The sequence below is a fragment of the Anguilla rostrata genome, chromosome 7 (assembly GCF_018555375.3).
Source record: "Anguilla rostrata isolate EN2019 chromosome 7, ASM1855537v3, whole genome shotgun sequence".
NCBI lineage: Eukaryota > Metazoa > Chordata > Actinopteri > Anguilliformes > Anguillidae > Anguilla > Anguilla rostrata.
Genome location: NC_057939.1, coordinates 8,374,706 through 8,393,632, shown reverse-complemented (window position 1 = coordinate 8,393,632; position 18,927 = coordinate 8,374,706). Strand labels below are relative to the sequence as shown.

Sequence of the window (18,927 nt, the reverse complement as noted above, 5' to 3'; positions counted from 1 at the left end):
TCGTCAGCTCTGTTATCTCGTAATTCTATCCGGCAACAGTAGCATGTGAGAACCTGGGCCTATTATGAAAATCTTCCATGGAGTTATCGGCATAAACCCCAAAATGGTTGTCGGTCTAGACCCGGTCATCCTTGGGTTAGTCTGAGAGATCTGAGCGCAGCAGACTGCGTCCGCGGCCAAATCGAACAGTTGGAATAATTCCCTCCTCTTCGGTGCGGTCACGCCCACAGACCTGTCTGGTGCGTCTGGCTTTGGAACATGATCAAAACCATTTTGATTGCAGTCTCTCTCTCCCTGGGCTTTATGGTCACATAAATAGCTCACTCCAACCAAAAGCAATTTGACTGTCTAAACTGGAGTGGCATCATCGCTTAACCCTTTAACGCACGCAGCGCAGCCGGAAAACATGGAGGTTTAACCTTCTCTGCAGTCAGAACCGTCTGGATCAGAGGCATTCAGCCATTTCGTACTCTCAGCACAGCCCCAAACAGAGCTTTTAACCCTCTTACACACACGGAGCAGTTTACACTTATTGGGAGGCCCTTTGCATTGTTTTTTGTGTCTCAGTGTCAAAATCTCTCCTGATAAAAAAAGTACTTAAACATTACATTAGTTGTGACCTTATGATGGCCAGTACAGGAGAATCTGTATTTCAGACAATATTTTACGGCACTACCAAAGCTTTAAAATGACATAATTAGGTCACTGCCATAGGAGTTACTGTAATACAGACTCAAAAGTCACCGTGCTGAAGAGCTACAGGAAGGCTCAAAAACATGCTTGATGCAATCTGAAAAAAGCACTGTATATTATGTAACTCCAACATATATTCATAATCAGGTCACATTTCAGTTATTTCACCAACTGTCAAGCGGCAAAATTGCTTTATATTTAAGTGTATATTTAAGAAGATTTTCTTCTGCAGCTGAGATTTTGAAGTGTGTTTCTGTTGCACAATTCAGTTATAAAGGAGTCCTTCTGTAAGGTGTGGCACACAATACTGCCATTAGATGGCATCAGCGACTCGGTGCAGGCGTCCGTATTGTCATACAGTGTATTCTTGGGTCTGTGCACATTGTTTAATTTGCCAAGCACTAATTCTAGAAAACCACTGTTGCAAAAGAGTTACATGCATGCAATTAATTTTCTCAATTGCTGCACCCAGCTGTAACGGTTTTCAGTCGCTGGACTCCCAACTTCAAATAAAGAGATGAATAGAATAGAAAGAAGGGTAGAAAAGTAATGGAGATCGTTGTTGAAGATTATGGGCAGTTTGATGCCACAAGCTTTCTTTCACGCTGCTTCTGGGCTCTGTCTCGATCTGGCTTATGTGAGTGTTGGTTGTCGCTCAGGTTCTTTTGGCTCTATGGATGTGTCACAGCACTACAAGTACCCTCGCTGTTTGTCTAAAAGCTGAATAAAAGTAGAATTATTAACGTAATTCAGTTTCGCTGAACGGAGAGCGTGAGAGAGACCGGGGGAGAGAGAGAGAGAGATGGTCGGGTTGCTTGATTATAGCGGAAAAGGTTGGGGAGACATTGTTTGTGTTTACCACAGAGTGAATCACATTGAGCCTAAATATAACTAGAAGCTAAACACACAGCACACAAGATAACAGTACTTGTAAGCAGATAAGGTGATTTTGAAAATTGCTCATGTAATAATTCCAAGTTTTTTTGGCGTGCAGTGAGATGATGGATGGCCAATAGACGGCCAGTGTGAAACTGGACAGGATGTGCCTTCAAGCTGTTGACTTGCGTAGTAGCCATTAAAGAACGCTTTGTGATGTATTGCACTATTTTGTGGATATGTGTTTTTGAATTCATTATGCGCCACTTATTTTTTTCTCTGGTGGGTAGTCATACTTAAGGTGGTGTCACAGGTGACTACAGATAATGGATGATCAGTAGAAGCAGATTATTGGAACGTTCTACTGCTGCTGCTACTACTACCACTATGCAAAAGCAGTCCGTGGAAGAAAGCGGCTGTTGTTTTTACATGTATACTAATAAACAGTAATAACAGCATGGATGTCCAACTCCAGTCCTGGAGGGCCGCAGTGTCTGCTGGGTTTTGGGGCGTTTTCAGCACCAGTGGTTCATGTACGTCATTGACTGGCGAATGAGTCCGCCGCACACCTTGTTCTCAAGGCCTTAATTGGTAGGAAACCACAACTGAAAGGAAACCACAAAAACCCTCAGACCCCCTGTGGCCCCCTCAGGATTTCGTTTGATGCCCCTGTCCCCTGTATAACAGATTCACTCTGCTTACGTGTGTTTATGTTCCTCACAGTTTTTTTTTCAATGAGTCGTTGGCTTATGGGAATCTTGAATTGGAAATGCCCCACCCCCACCCACAATTCCATCTTCACCAGCCCCAGTGTGTGCAGTGCTTTGGGATGAAGGCAGAGACAGTTTCAGTCTGACTGCAGCCCTTGTTTCTACGGTGAAGGCCAGCTGAGCACTTTATGGGCTGATTAACTTCAATAAGAGAGGCGATGGGAGGGAAGTGGGCGTAGATGTGTTGCGGACGGTAGGTCGTGAAAGGCCCTCTCACTGTTCAACCGTCTTTTTTTTTCCCCCAGTCATACCACGACTGTGGGCAAACCGTATCGTGACACCGGAAAGGCTGTGGGTTCACAACCTGGGAGGGTCACACGAAATGCCCGACCCGCCCATACGTGATTGATTTGATTCTCCCGCTGAGGTCGCGGTGTCCTGTGACTCAGCAGCGGTGCTCGGCTGTGCGTTAATGTGAGCCTGGGCAGGCTCGTCTGCTCCTCTCCTCCTCATTCAGTCCCACCCGCGCAGTCCGCGCCGTTTCGTTAGCGACCAGGTCAAACGAAAAAAAAAAAAACCCACGTGGTAAGCAAGTAGCCAGGGACTGGTCAGCTACCCGCAAACTGAAAACAGGCAAGACCAGCGAAAGGGCTGAGGCTGGCAGTAGCTCTCTGTGGTGCTGATCCGCAGCACGTACTCACAGGACGGGGGTTCGGGGGAGTTTCGTTTTTGGGACGGGGGAGGGGGTGTCTGCGTGTACTTTATTCAGAAACCACCCGCATGATTTCACATGAGTTTCTTCAGAACTCACCCTGGATTTTGTCCATGTTACAGAAAGGAAGACAACAATTCCTGACCACCTGAGATTATTTTTCGCTTGTTCTTATCCTTACTTGGTTAGAAATCCTGTTTCCGCAGTGTCAATTTAACCCCATCCACAGCTGAAAGGTTTTCATGTCTATTCCTTGTGTGTATTCCCTCCAGTACTCTCAGTGATTAGTACTCTCCAGAGGAGTTGCTAATAAAATCAGATTTAATTCCAAATGTAATTGTACATTGACCTTGCTACCATGTAATAACAATGCTAAGCTGCATTCTTGGGGAAAAAATATTGCTATAGGTAAAGGAAAGTCTTTATTAAAGAGAGTAGAAATAGAACGGAATAAACGGAAAGCTTCTGGTCTGCATATAGCGTTTATAATGGTATTATGAAAGGCCATATGCTAAAATGTCATAAAACTATGAAAACTGCAACATTTGTCTGTATATCCAGGAATAGCAATAAGAAGTCTTGTTCAGTGCTAGTAATTGAAAACCTTTTGTCTAATGGAAAGTTTGGTGCCCTCAAGCTACAAAATGGCAATGACAACTTTTGGTACGTTCTCTTCTTCTTGTTCCTTATATTGCAGCATTACAGGACTTATCAAAGATGTGTTTGATTCTGTATGTAACTGCATTCTCTCAGTCATGAACAGCTACTGGGAGAGTTTCTAAATACTTCAAGACAGTGTGGTTACTCAGCTATTTCAAAACCAAATATTGATGCGTATGCTCTTAGTAACTTTAGGCCAAGAACTGTTTAATTTGTGTTCCCAAAAGTCACGTAGTCCAAAGGCAGATTAGCCTATAGCAAACCTTTGTAATAACTTGTGAGACAATATTAGGTCAGCCCCTTCCTTATCTAGTTTTAAAGTGATACTAAAAACCTTGGCTGTCTTACTGAGTCACTTTTATTTTCTGTATTTGTATGTACATGTTACCTGTTATGTTACTTCTTGTTGTATGTCCTGCTTTTACAACTTCCTTATGTTTTTTTATGTTTGTCAATTTATTATATTTTCTTTGTTCTATTCTTGCTATGAAGTGCTTTGAGTGCCGAGCTTGAAAAGCACTATATCGGTAAAGATGAGAACTACGGATGGTTATTATTATTATTTTTATTATTATTATTATTATTATTATTATTATTGTATATTCTATGATTCAGCCCCGAAAATATAATGGTGATTTCATAACCGTAATGAGCTTCTCTTGTTCGCTGAATAGATACATTATTTTGGAGAGTGACTCAGGAGGGTGACTCAGTTGTGCACAGGTGAGACGAGCTCTTGCCGGGGGCAGGCGGCACCTCCAGGTAAACACCATGCACCATTAACCCCGCCCACAGTTATCAAACCTAAAATCTGGAGAGAGAAAAAAAATAGTTTAGCCTTTCATCCATGTGTGCCTCCGAAGCAAAGCACAATGGGGAGTGCGGGTATCTTCTGTGTAGATCACACACCCCCCCCCCGGCCAAAAACTAACCACGTGTGTCAGAAATACAGGGGCACTCCCACTGTGCCTGTTCGAGTGGATTCTGCAGTTGCTAAGTGGTGGGCAGCTTTTTCTGGCCAAAACATATTTGTATTTTATATTATTGCCTTTAATGGGGGAGGTGGAAAGTAGATTGGAAAATGCTTTAGTAATATGATGAGTTTTGTTTCCTCAAGCTGGCTTAATGTGTTCCCAATTTGGACTAATTCTTTTGCTTGCTAGCCAAATTCCATGCTTCAGCAATCAACCAAATGCTGGGAATGAAAATAATTATTTTTGCTCAATATAATTTGATGTTGATTATGTTAAAAAGATTATTAGAATAAAACGTAACATTTGTATTTTTTCTCTCCTGAGAGTTTCATATACTTGAATTATTTTTAATTATTATTAACATTTTCATGGGAAATCCAAGCATAACATTGTCTTGTTTCTTTTTAATTAAACATATTCTTACATGCTTGTATGTAAAATGTTAATCTGTGCAAGATAAAAAACAGACAGTTTAAATAGCCTTTTTCTGTTAGCCTACCTTTTTCTGTTTCTTCATTAATTGCTTTAGTCTTGCTTTTCAAAATGTACACATTTCTCTAAATGTAAATCTATCTATATAATTTTGTTATGCATGAAATGGTGTATTGTTTTTGGTTTTCATTTTGAAATGGTTAAATGATTTGACAGAAAATATCCTTTACTTTGTTACTTTAAAAAAAAAAAAAGTAAACCATTCTCTCCACGATTATGCCAATAACAGACAAAATATATCCACCTACAAACCCACCTTAATGAGTGCACTTGGACATTCCATCTAACATTAATCAGGGCTGTTGTATGTGTTTAACTTGCACAGGAGCTCTTTGTCTGGGCTTTGTCTGGAGTTCATTTTAGTATTTCTCTATAGTGATGACCATGACCATGAAATGCGCCTTTTGTACGTCGCTTTGGATAAAAGCGTCTGCCAAATAAATGTAATGTAATGTAATGTGATTTGCGTCCTTTTAAGGGGAAATATTTTGAGAAGGTACTCATCACGAGAACTGTAGATGCATTGGACAGTCTTCATTAGTGTAAGCTTTACTGTAAATGTTTGTAAGAGTTTGTCTGCGGACAGGGTGAGTGGGTGGGGGAAACGGTTTGTTCATAATAAAGGGAATTACAGGCTGGACTCTTTGCTCTTTCATACCTCTCATTTGCATTATGCGCAAGTCACAGGGTGTTATTGACCAAAGGATTTCATTTTAGAGAAGAGTGAGTTTTAGACTTGCTTAAATGGTAGGCAGGGAAATTAACTCAGGGGGTTTTCCCTGTTTATATATTAAAAAAAAGGGTCAGATTTATTGTGTCAGATTTCTATTCAAAATACATAGGCATTCTATCATATAGTGAAATACATCTGACTTTGATAAAAATTGAAGGCAAAACATTGAGGGGGGTGGGGGGCAAAGTATTTTGTATGACATCCGAGTAGATTGTAGAAGTTTTGTCACATTTAGACTGTGGCAGCTCTGAGTTGAGCAAATCTACTTTTAATGATCCCGTCTTTTAGAGCAGGGGCCCCCATGTTATCTGAAAAGGGCCAGTGTGGGTGCAGGTCTTAGTATTAGCCCAGGGCTAAAACACCTGATTCTACTTATCAGGCTCTTGATTGACGACCATGATTAGTTAATTATTTGAATCCGACGTCTTATTGATGGGCTAAAATAAAAACAATCCCCCACACCAGCACTTTTCAGGTAAGATTGAGGACCCCTGGTTTAGAGGTTACCTCTGTGAAAGGTAATATGAAGGAACATGGAACATAGGAGTGACTAATATTTAATACTGGATTAAAATATTAGTCAAGTTTATATTATTCATTGTTATTCCAAATTTGTAGACTGGAGTCAACCTATGAGCCAACACCAGCTGTAAGTATGATTTAAGATTAATTAAATGTATGAAATTGCTTGCAGAAACAAAATAAGAAATCAAACATTAACTTATGAATGTAGGCTCAATACTTATAAATAAGTAAAAAGCAGGCTTTTAAAACGTATTAAACTGGAAAAGGAAATTGGTGGGGAGAGAGACCAGTAAAGTACCCTGGATAATTACTCAACACACAGCTTCAATGTAATGTAATGTAACGCTTCAGTGCATTGGAAACAAAATAAAATGATAAAATGACATTGGAAACAAAATAAAATGGTAAAATAACAAAATGGGGCAATGCAACCTATTAACCTCCACACAATAACATTTTAAAAATAAAACCCTCATTTATGACAAGGCATGGCTTGTATTAAGTCTGACAGTGTGACTTTTCCACGAAACTCTCTCAAGGCCTTAGAAAGCAGAGCTAACCATCGTGATATTGTTATCAAAAAGCTTATAATAATAACAGGAATACATAATGACGAGAACAGGCTATTCAGCCTTATCCATGCTTGCCATTTACCCACAATCCCGAGGGTGACAATCCAACGCTGTGCCAAGCCTGAACTCGAATGTCCTGAGGGTCCCTACTTCTGCTACATGACCTGGCAAGCTGTTCCATGCATTCACTATTCTCATTCATTTTTTTGGATCATTGATTAAGCCTCTTTGGAATGAGATCACACATAATTACTTATGTTTGGGGGGTCATTCAGCTTAGATATGTCCCCTCAAAAAATGGGAAATTTACTCATTTTGACAATAGAGGTGAAGTTTATGAAAAATGATTGTTAAGTCGAAGCAGCTCTTTACTCTCAATTAACTGGAAAGGAATAATATTACCATGTGACAAGGCCAACTGTGATGGACAGACCTCCATTTTTATCTGGTATGCCATTGAGAAGTAAAATTTCAAGCCTTGACTACTCTTACTCAGACCATGCAAATCTGATTAATGGTTTAATAGATGGCCTGCTTTACTCCTCTTTAAGATGATTCATTAGTATCCATTATTTTTAATTAAAATATGCCACCCTTCGCATGGTTATGCGCTGTCCCTTGATTTCTTGAACAAACCCATCAGGGTCCTCTCCTTGTGCCGCTATTTTCAGGCTTCTGCTTGGTTTAAGGGCACACTTGTGCTGTGGTTATGTATATTTATGCCGTCACAATTTAGTTTTTTTTTATATGGCAGTAAGGCTGCTTCCAGTCAAACTTACTTTATATATTTTTTTTTTAAAGTGTTCCACTTGGCATTACAGCTTTCACCTGATCCGAGTGCTTGTTTTGTTTACCTGCTCACATTCAAAAACTGAAGTGTTCAAATCCTTTAACATTGCTGCTGTTGTTCTGGATGGCTGCAGATACCCCAGCAGCATGGCCTATGTTATCTGCATTTTTTCTGTTTTGGATAATTAATGCAGTCTACTTGAATCCATCATTTTCACAGCTAATTTTAGCAGCATGCTCAGGTCAGTGCAGATACCTCTCAACTTGATGCTGAATTGAGTGTTACAAGAGACACCAGACTTTTTGGATTGCACCACATTAAAAAACATACTTAAAAATTCTGCTTAAAGCATGCAGAATTCTATGTTAATGATGCCACTCTTGCAGAAGACCTTGTTTTGTCACTGCAGTTGGAAGTTAACATGTCAGTGCCATAGTATGTTTAAATGAAATACTGCAAGAACCCTGGACCAGAAACCCAATGTCAAAACATACCATCACTCTCCCATATGCTGTCTATCCATAAATTGAAGTATACCTGAAATCAGGCTGAGGTATGCCTTTCTGGGCAAAAGGCAAACCGTCGTGGGATTGGCCAGTGGTTGCCAAGGCAGTCACGTTGTTACTGTCTCTCTGTGAACCAATCACACAGAAACACAGCCTTCTGGATAATGGGCCTATTCCTTCAGGATGGTCCTCTATGGTGCATAAAACATGGATATAATACTTGGAAAGAGCGACGTTCCTTAAAATACTGCTAGGCCTTCTGAGAAACTCAATTAGCATTCAAGTTATAAGTGAAGCAGTCATTATATTAGATCATTAGGGATGCTTTTTGGTTACTGAAGTACAGTACAGCTGTTTTCTGTTTTTTTCAGAGCGTACAGTGGGGACCTAGTGCAAAACACACCTGCATTCAGACCTCTGTGTTTTGTGTGTTTTTTTGTGTGTATGTGTATGTGTATGGTTGTGTCTGTTTTGTGTGTGTGTGTGTGTGTGTGTGTTTGTGTGTATGTGTGTCTGTATTTAGTGCATTTTGTGTGTGTGTTTGTGAGAATGTGTTTGTGTGCGTGCGTGCGTGCGTGCGTGCGTGTGTGTGTGTTTGTGTGTGTGTGTGTGTGTGTGTGTTTTGCTAAACTGTGGCACCTCTTAAGGGAAGAGGCTTTCATTGTGGTGTGTTTGTCTTCCTGGAACCATTGCGACATCACTGGAGTCATAGTTACTGTTTCAGTGGATGCATATTAATTTGCATATATCTGTTTATTCTCTAAATATAGGCAATACAGTATTGCTATAAAGGTGCTTGACATTTGGTTTCATGGTAATGTGTGTTTGAATGTTAAACAGACATATTTTTCAAAAATGGAACATACACAGTAAGATATAAGATATAAGATATACATAAGATATATAAGATATACTTTTTTTTATTGAACCCTGTGGGGTAATTTGTCATAGTAGTTACTTGAATTATAGCATCCTGTTTATTAGAGTATATGATTGTAAATAGTGAGTGTATCAATTAATGTATTGGAAATGTTTCAGTTAACTGTATTTGCAAAGGTGTGGAAATAAAGAACATCTGATGCCACATTACCATTAATGTTCTCAGTCAGTCACATCGATTCATTATGTTGCTCAGCCTCCATGAATTATATAACCTTCCAAATATGAGTATATTAGCTGAATATAGCACTGCTTGTCAGTTAGTACAGGTGCATTTTAGAGTTAACAGAAACAGATTCCAATCGCATGGATATGAATATCTTATATATGTCTGACATTACCAAAGAATCCAAGTCACAGAACTGTGTAGGACAGATAATGAAGGAAACTGCCATATACTGGAATGTATAGCAACACTTAATAGTGATAATATAATCAGTGAACAGGAAAGATAAAAAGGTTATTTTCATGGAATGGGACATTTGTGACATATCTGGGACATATTTGCATTTATTGAGATTAGATTCGTTTTGTGAAGCATGGGGAATGCCACAGACATTTCATTTAAATAGCTGTGATGCAGAAGTCCGGCATGTATTTATTTAGGGCTAGGTGTGGGATGGTGTGACATGTCTGGGTCATATTAAAATAAAAACTTTTTAATTAATATTTTTAAGGACTCACTTAAAACTTTACAGACTGTTATATCCCCCTTTAGATAATGATGATGATAATGATGCCCTTCTGTGTTCCAGAGTATGTGTCCTGTAGCAATAGAAGCATCTAATTATTGTGAATGCCTTAAAAGCTATCGACATTTGCGCAAATGCAACTAAGATTTGAAGCATGTAATTATATTTCACACATTCCATGGAAACACTAAATTCTAAAGTCTGTTATGACGTACGCACTGTAATTTTCAGTATCATGGGTTGCTGTGGATACAGCCATCTATGTTCTGAAATCAAGTGAGACTGAGAATAGTTAGTTTCTCATGAAGTACCAACAATTAAAGCCTGTGGAAGTGTGTTGCCATGACACTCTAACATGCAAGAATATATTTGGCGGTTGCCAAGAGCTCGTGCTGGACATTAATTGTGAGGGTGCGATTCGGTTGGTTGGAAAAGAGAGGTTGACAGCTGTTGTCAGTTGAAGGGGAGAGAAGTTGGCTATTTCATAAGAAACAAACGACTAATACGAGCTGTGAAACTCTTGAGAAAATGTACTTAACGACAAGCATGTGATAATTTCCATCTATATTTGTTCTCAGATATTACATTCTTATTGTTCCAGTTAATAATTTTGTCAGTTTAATTTTCAGTTTTTGCAATGTCATAAGGATTTTTCTTACTTTTTAAAAATATAACAATCGACTGTATGTAGTCTTTATAACCCACCAATTAAAGAACTTTTTGAGGCATATTGCACATGTGAGTAACTTGGTTATCATTAAAACAATCTGTTATTATTATGAAAGGTTTTTTCATAGATTAAAAAAAAAAGAATAGGTGTTATTCCTGAGTTTGTTAGGGTGTGGTTCTCATTCGGATAACTGTAGGTATGTCATGAACACAATTAATTCTCCTGTCAGTTGGCCTAGTGTGACCCAGTCTGAGAGTACACTGCTGATTGGTCAATTTGAAACTCAAACTTCTAGTGCTTCTCAGTCATATCATACGTGAACATAATCAAAAAGAGACTATAGTTCTTCAATGACAGCGCAGTGTCATTTTCAGTTGTGAATTTTAAAAAGTACCTTTAGCCTCTAGAAGTTGCTGAAGTGAAAGTCTAATGATCGACATTTTCCGTTAACTGGAACTGAGCACATCCTCTGGTTTAAATAAGAAAGCACCATTTTAACCGTCGTGGTGGGGTTTTTTTTGCCACATTTGAGGGCCTGAGCCACATTTGAGAGCCTGTATAGGATAATAGAGAATGTTGACTGTTGTGCTGCTGGGTGATGATGATGATGATGGTGATGAGGATGACACACGTGCCCGTGAGGCAGAGGGGCTCCAGCCCGGCTTTTACCGCGTTCCTTGTGCAAGTGCTGTAAGGACGCCTCGGTTGGATAAGCAGCGAAGCCCACTGCTTCCTCAAATAACGCCTGTGCGGGACACGGGGGTGCTGAGTCACAGGCCACATGCACAGTTCGGCAGCAGCCCCGGGGGGGGGGGGGTGTCAAAGCCCCCCCGGTGGTAATTTCTGGGGGGTGTTGACTCAAACGTTTGGTGGCAGTTGGGAGAGCAGCATGGATTGCTTTGAGCAGGTGGGAGGGAATCATTTGGGTAAATCGGATGGGGGCGGATAGGGATAGGTAATGCTTTGGGGCTATCGTGATGGCTCTGTGGTGTAGCTTGATTGTCTGTGGGGTACTGGTGGAACTTTGGGTGTGTGGGGGGCACTGTGTTAAATTCTAAACGGCACTGTGGCGTCCTGTGGAAGCACTGTGTTACACTGTAAGGCACTGTGAGGTCCTGTAGAGGGACTGTGTTATAATCTAAAATACTCTGTGGGGTCCAGTGGGGGAACTGTGTAAATGGTAAATGGACTGCATTTATATAGCGCTTTTATCCAAAGCGCTTTACAATTGATGCCTCTCATTCACCAGAGTAGTTGGGGGTTAGGTGTCTTGCTCAGGGACACTTCGACACACCCAGGGCGGGGATCGAACCGGCCACCCTCCGACTGCCAGACAACCGCTCTTACCTCCTGAGCTATGTCGCCCCACTGTGTCATACTGTAAGTCACTGTGGGGCCCTGTGGGACTCTGAGAAGCCCAGTGGGGCCCTGTGGTGTACTGTGGGGTAATGTGGGTTAACATGTGAGACTGTGGTACACGTGAGTGATCATAACAGAAATGCAGATCACATTGGGACTATTAAGCCAGATTTGTTTCAAGTCGCATGGTAGCTGACTGAGGAACATAGAAAAAATAGTGAGTTATAGGGGAATATAGAACTCTAATGTTACCTGAAAGCATTTTGTATTTTTTTTGGACCCAATGAGGAACTGGAAATGGTTTAAACCCGGTTTGAGAGTGCAGATTTTGAGACCACTGGCAGAGCTGGTTTGTGGAATTCTTCATATTTTATTTTTTTTCTTTCTGTTGGAGAGGCGTAGATCCCTCTTTTGCTTTGCTGCTAGTATTTGCAAAGCTTGTGCCACTACCTGGTGAGGTCTGGTGGCTGAGGCCACCGCCGTGGTAAATTTAAAATTCCACGAGAAAAATGATAAAAATTATCGCGGTACGGTAGCGACTGCCGGCTCCACCGAACCTAACCTCACAGTACCAGCGAATGTTCCCAGCATGCACTGCCACTCATCGTTCCACGCAGCACACAGTCTGAGGAATCTGGGCTTTGAATCGGTCTCCAAGGGAACAAGGCCCTTAAGGGCAGGCAGTGCTTTTATTTCCTCTGAGGAAGGATTAATTAGTGGCCTTTCTGTTATCATGGCAAGTGATTACATAATGCGCGGTAATTCAAAAACAACATAGCTCTTCCTTGCTGGCAGGATTGGGTAATGCGTGGAGTGTCCGGCCAGCGTCTCCTTGTCAGATATTTCTGTGCTTTAAATCTCAGACAATTTCTCGTTTCTAGCACCGGCTACTGCAGGTAACTGTAAAAAAGGAAAACTGTGAAGGTCCATCCGGTCTAGCTGGTACATCTGAGATGAGATGAAAAGGGTACTGATATCGTGTGGGTCACCGCGGACTTAACGAGGCAAGCGGGAGGAAATTTCCAGAAAGAGGAGCCTTTACCGTGTCCCTCTGGTCTGACCACCTTTTGTGACTATCTGGTTTCAAGGGTAAATGTCCTTGCTTGACCTTACTGCTCCTGCTACTGCGGCCACTGCTACTGCGGCCGCTGCTGTTGTTGTTGTTGTTTTGGTGGAGGATCATGTCTAGTTGCGTCATTCTCTTAGACGCACCTTTCTGGCTGGTGGGAGGTGCCTTTCTCTTATTTGAGTGACCACCAGCCCTGATGATCGGAGCGTGCTCCTCTCTGTTTTCCAGTCCGGACTGGGGGCCTGCCTCTGACTCTCCCAAGATCCTCCCCTCGCCATTGGTTGAGAGGAATTGTTGTGCAAGGAGGATGAATCATCAAAGTCCTACAGGTAATAAACTTCCTGTATTTCAAAGGTGCTTGCAGAGATTACTACTATAGTCCTGCCAGGGACATCGTGATCTCTGTCTCTCTCTTTCTCTCTCTCTCTCACACACACACACACTCTTACTCTCCCACTCTCAATCTCTCACTCTCTCTCTCACTTTCACTCTCTCTCAATCTCTCTCACTCTTTCTCTCTCAATCTCTCACTCTCACTTATTCACACATACACACACACACACACACACACATACACATATACACAAACAGGCACACAGACTTTGTCGTGGGCTCATAAAGCTGAATGTTTAGTATAAGCTACAATAGATATGTGCGGATAACCGTTGAAGTGGCCCGGTTAAATGAAGCTAAACTGTAGGCAACATACACTATGTTAAACACAATGAGTCATGTTCTAGTTTCATTCATTGGGGGGGGGAGGAGGAGGGAGAGAGAAAGAGAGAGGGAGAGAGAGCGAGTGACAGAGTGACAGAGTAAGAGAGAGAAAAAGCGAGTGACAGTAAGAGAGAGAGAGAGTGAAAAGGAACAAGCAGGCGCGAGTACAGCTCCACAGACTGAGCATGCTCTACCGCTCGATTGTCATTTCCTTCTCTCGTTTTCTGCACCTGTTCTCCAACTCCACCGCGCTGATGCAGCTGGGCCAACCGGGTCGTGGGACGCAGCGACGGCGTAAGTACTGTGCGTCCCACTGTGTGGAGTTCTCAAAACTGTTTTACTGACAGCGATGGCTAAAATGTACATTTTCTTCCTCCCACTGTATTATCACGTTTCTAAATCTGTGTTGATTCGCCTGTTTTGACGGTGGTAGTGGTGGAGTTGTAGTCATCGAGTATCCTCGAGTGTCAGGCGAGAGCTGCTGTTGCACTTTAGTGCAAAATGAAACCAATTTGCTGTCCTTTCGCAAGAAAAATAATGAATTTCTATATTGCTTCTGTTACATTAAGCCAAGAAATATATACTCAGTTGTTTGTTTGTGTGCGTGTGTGTGCGTGCGTGTGCGTGCGTGTGTGTGTGTGTGCGCGTGTGTGCGCGTGCGCGTGTGTGTGGGTGTGTGTGTGTGTGTACGCGCATGTCAGCCTTTTTCTGGAACTCGTATCTTTTCCCAAGAAACGGACTGTGGACTTCACTCTCTGGTGTTATGGTTGTGGGGTCACAGCCTCTTTGAGAAGCTCTAGTGGCCCTTTGTATCCACAACAGCCATGTAACTGTAACTGCATAACAACAGCCATGTAACTGTAACTGCATAACAACAGCCGTGTAACTGTAACTGCATAACAACAGCCATGTAACTGTAACTGCATAACAACAGCCATGTAACTGTAACTGCATAACAACAGCCGTGTCCACAGAACATTCACAGATTGATGACTGTCGGCTCGTGAGGAGCAGCAAGCTCAACATGACCGTACCTCTATACAGGTCAACATACTGTAAGCTCATATAAGCCAACACCAAACCGCTAGCCCAGCACTTAGCATTAAGACGCAGTGCCACATTAGCATATTCAGGTTCATTTGTCCTGTAAGACGGTTTTTATATGCAGAGGGAGCACCAAGACCCAAAAAAAAAAGCTGTGTGAGAGCAGGGAGCGTACGCTCTCCCCCCGAGCGACACGCGGGACTTCCTGTGGCGGCCCGGCTCAGTTACCGAAATGACTGGATTTGGGCGGGCGCTGTTTGAGGCGCGTACGCTCTCCTGGCCCCGGGCCAGCCTCGTGGGGATTTCATGTTCTGATGAGCGCGATCCGCAGCCTGCACCCCATTGGTTGAGGCATGGCTTTCAGGGCCTGTGTTCTCGTGAAATGGGGGGGGGGTTTTTTCTTTCTTCTTCTTCTTCTTCTGACCGACTCTGTGGCTTGGGTTTTCTGAACCTTTATTTTGTAACATCAGTTACAATCCTATCAGTTTCCCTCATCCATCGTGACTCACTCACATTTACATATTAATCATTTCTGCAGTGGTGAATTTGGGCCGAGAACTTTTTTCGCAACAGCAGTCACCCACATTTGAATCAGCGTACAAAACCTCGGTCTTAAAATGAAACATGAAAGGGCTACAAAAGTTGAGGGTGCATATATTACAAGCCAGGGTGAGAAATCTATGTGCGAATGAGCTGTAACTTTTTTAAGTGTTCCAGTGAAGTCTGTTTCAGGGGCTTGAGACATGAAGACTGGCCACTGCCCCAGCTGCTAGCGGTCAGGCGGACCTGGGCCCCGGGCAAAGGAGATGCGCTGGCCAGAGTTATCACTGTGGAAAGAGCGCTTGCTTAAGGGTAAGCTTGGTCTGTGGTTGAGCAGTCAGTGGGGCTTGGTGCCATGGCAACAGGTGCAATATTTTGAGGATACTTACCGGTGAGGTTTTCGAGGATGGCGGCAGCTGCGGTCCCCTAACTCACTCTCTTACACTGTTCTCTCTCTCTCTCTCTCTCTTCCTCTCTTCCTCTCTATCACTGTTTCTGTTTCTGTCTCTGTCTCTATGAGCAACTGCTGTTGTGTTTGAGAATTGCAGAGAGAGAGAGAGAGAGAGAGAGAGAGAGGAACACACGCAGATGCATAGCTGGAGAGAGAGAGAGAGAGAGGAACACACGCAGATGCATAGCTGGAGAGAGATAGAGAGAGAGAAAGAGAGAGAGAGAGAACAGTATAAGAGACGAGAGAAGAGAGAAAGAGGACCTGGGGCTGTGTACAGGCAATGATTGAACATGATGCCAAAGCTGCATTCTTTGGCTGAAGACGCAGCTGTTTGGTAAAACATTATATAAGAACACTGTGTACAGTACCTTGGATCTCAGCGCGCATTTAAAGAATTACACGAGGACTGCGATTAAGGTTGCGTTTGAGTTGCGGCGGAAACGTTACGGAAACGTTGAGTTAGGCGAAGCAATCCCTCCGGTGGAACACTGCAGGAAAGAAGGGGTTCCAATATCCGGCATATCTCTTGGCTTTGATCCCAGGAAGCAGACGAGATAAACCCGAGGACTGGAACAGCGCCGTCTCTATGTACCGTGTCAGCGCCCGGGCAAAGGTATCTCTCCTGAAAAAGGCCCGCGCACGACTCGCCTTCCCGCCGATCGGTCCACGCCCATCGCCGCCGTACTAAGGAACTCACCACAGACGCTGTGTTCAGTACCGTGAGCGTTGAGCGCGCAGCGCTCGCTCTGTCCGTGCCGCTGCTCTGTCTGTCCGCAGACCAAACGAGACGGACCCCGGTCATAACCGCGTATGTTTAGTGGTGTGTTCGTCGTCCGGGAGGAAACGGCTGATGAATTAACTGTTGAATCCGTAATGTTCGAACGTCATTTTTTGGGCGTCTTGAGAAAGTTTTGCTGTACGGGTTATTGCGCGTCACATGTCAAAAGCTGAGAATGAGTCCTCAGTTTATTTTAAAACATATTTAGCGTTTGTTATTTTTTCATTTTGCAGACACTATTACCCAGAGTGACTCGCACGGCTCTCATGAAACATTTTTAGCATTATAATTGCAAAAATTACAGTTAATTTGCCAATGCTTTACTTGACACCCATTCCAAAAAAAAAGCAATTGAATATAGTTCTTTAAAACACTGTTTTAAACTTGCAGCAGGGACATGAAAAACAACTTAAGGAGAACTTCGTCAAATGAATGTGATGAAATGCAGTTGTGTGGTTCACCACAAGGTGGCACCACTGGCTGTACACTGGTGACTCAGCAGCATTTACGGCTAGAGGGGTGTTTTTCCTGAAGAAAATGCAGGCAGCTGCCGGGTGGTGAAATTTGACATATGAAGCCTCAGATGATCACAGTGAGTTTCGGAGCGATCAGCCACACCCGCTTGTGTTTATAAGCCATTATGTCATATGCCACGCCTACTCGGACTGACCGATCTTCACTAGACTTCACATATTGACCTATTACTATCACAGGTATGTTCTTCTATTTCATTCGGTCGTTTGGTTTCTGAGATATTTTTTTTTAACAATTTGTAGTACCCCCTAGTGGTCGATTGGGCCAGGTTTACATATCATATAATATCTTGGTCCAGTAAAGCTATGCAGCAAATTTGGTGCAGATTGGTCCACAGACAAAAAAGCCAAAGGGGAAAAAGTGTTTTTTCAGAAATTCTAATTGGTGGAATGTTGATCCAGATGGACTCCAGTGGATTAATCTGCAAATTTGTCGAGTTTATTCAGGAGATTATGTGTACTAAATTTAGTACAAATCTAACTAAAGGTGTAGAATGTATTTGCTTTTAAAGGCCATCTTTACATGCAGCGCCACCTAGTGGCTTATCAGGGTTGTACTGAATTGGCATCTAATGGATGGCTTACTTGACCGTGCTGCCAAAAATCATCTTGCTGTCGTTTACCATCAAATGGATATTGCTATCTGAATTTTCTGCCACTCATCCTCTATGGGAATTATCTGTAGAATAATATTTAATATCTCAGAAACTATTTGGACTTTTTGAAAGCTGTATACAAGCACACCAATCGGGACCATGCTGGACAGTTGAGAGTTGGTTTAGTGCATCTAGCTCGAAAGCTTTCTGAAGAGATAGTGGGAAAAATGTGGGAATAATAAGTTAACTGTTGGATAATAATAGTGAGTTTCTTCATAATCACACTACGCAATGCTAAATTTAAAGTTTTATATTATTATTATTATTATTTGGTCCAAAAGAAAGACTATCCCCTACTGGCCCAAAACACCATTTATAGCAGTAACCTGTCGCCACCCCCCACCAACAGGTGTTCCCTCCAAGCCCTTAGCAAACCCAGCCCTGTTAGCTTCAACCACCGGGCTGGTAGGTATGCTGGCAAAATGGATCATTCTCACGTTTGCTGCCAAAGACAACAGAAAATGCCAAGCTCTGCTTTGACTGAAGTTCACAAACGTTTCCTTATGTTGGATGCAACCGACTGCCGCGTGAAGCAGGTGCCTCTCTGTTCTCCATGCCACTGGACGCGCTGGCTGGAGGCAGGTGTGTGTGTGTGTGTGTGGGTGTGTGTGTGTGTGTGCCCTGTTGTGCTGGGGATTAACAGGTGTCCCTCGCTCCCTCGGGGCTGGCAGTAATGAGATTAATTAGGGAGCCATAGGAGCTACAGCAAAAGCCTGCGGTAACTGTCTCTTTTTTTTGGGGGGGGGGGGGGGCACTTTGGGGGAGCTCAATCAAACATGCGGTCACTACCCAGGATCGGCATGTTTGCCCAGCCACGAGCATTCTGGAAGAAGACGAGACTGCAGGTTTCAAACGAACGTAACCCCAGCCCAGCCCGTGTGCCTGTCACACCACACGTGTTAGAGGATTAGTCCTTTTCGTGATTTTTAAAAATGCAACACGGCTGAACTTTGTTTGTCCTCGAATTGCTCAAGTGCGACGCACAAATGGTCCACCCTAGAATAGTATTTTACCAGTAGTGTGTGTGTGATTGATATGTCAGTATATCTTTCATTCATTGTCACGTTTGAAAGGGCATTATATATAACTACATAATTATGAGTTGGAATTACAGGTTGTACGGGTCATAAACTTCATATTGAGCCTTGGAGATTCTGGTGGATCTGCGTGTGTGCGTGTGTGTGGTTAAATAGTTGAGGTTCTCGGACGCACTCATTGGCCAGCAGCATACTTCCT

General features: G+C 42.6%; 1 long non-coding RNA gene across 2 annotated transcripts in view; it reads left to right on the top strand.

The window, feature by feature from the left end:
- LOC135258923 (uncharacterized) overlaps positions 1–15,944 on the top strand; it is a 29,657-nt gene extending 13,713 nt beyond the window's left edge. For both annotated transcript variants that reach the window (XR_010331139.1, XR_010331140.1), the window contains exon 2: positions 13,201–15,944. This is a non-coding gene — a long non-coding RNA (uncharacterized LOC135258923). The remainder of the gene's footprint in view (positions 1–13,200) is intronic.
- Positions 15,945–18,927: the final 2,983 nt, after the last annotated feature.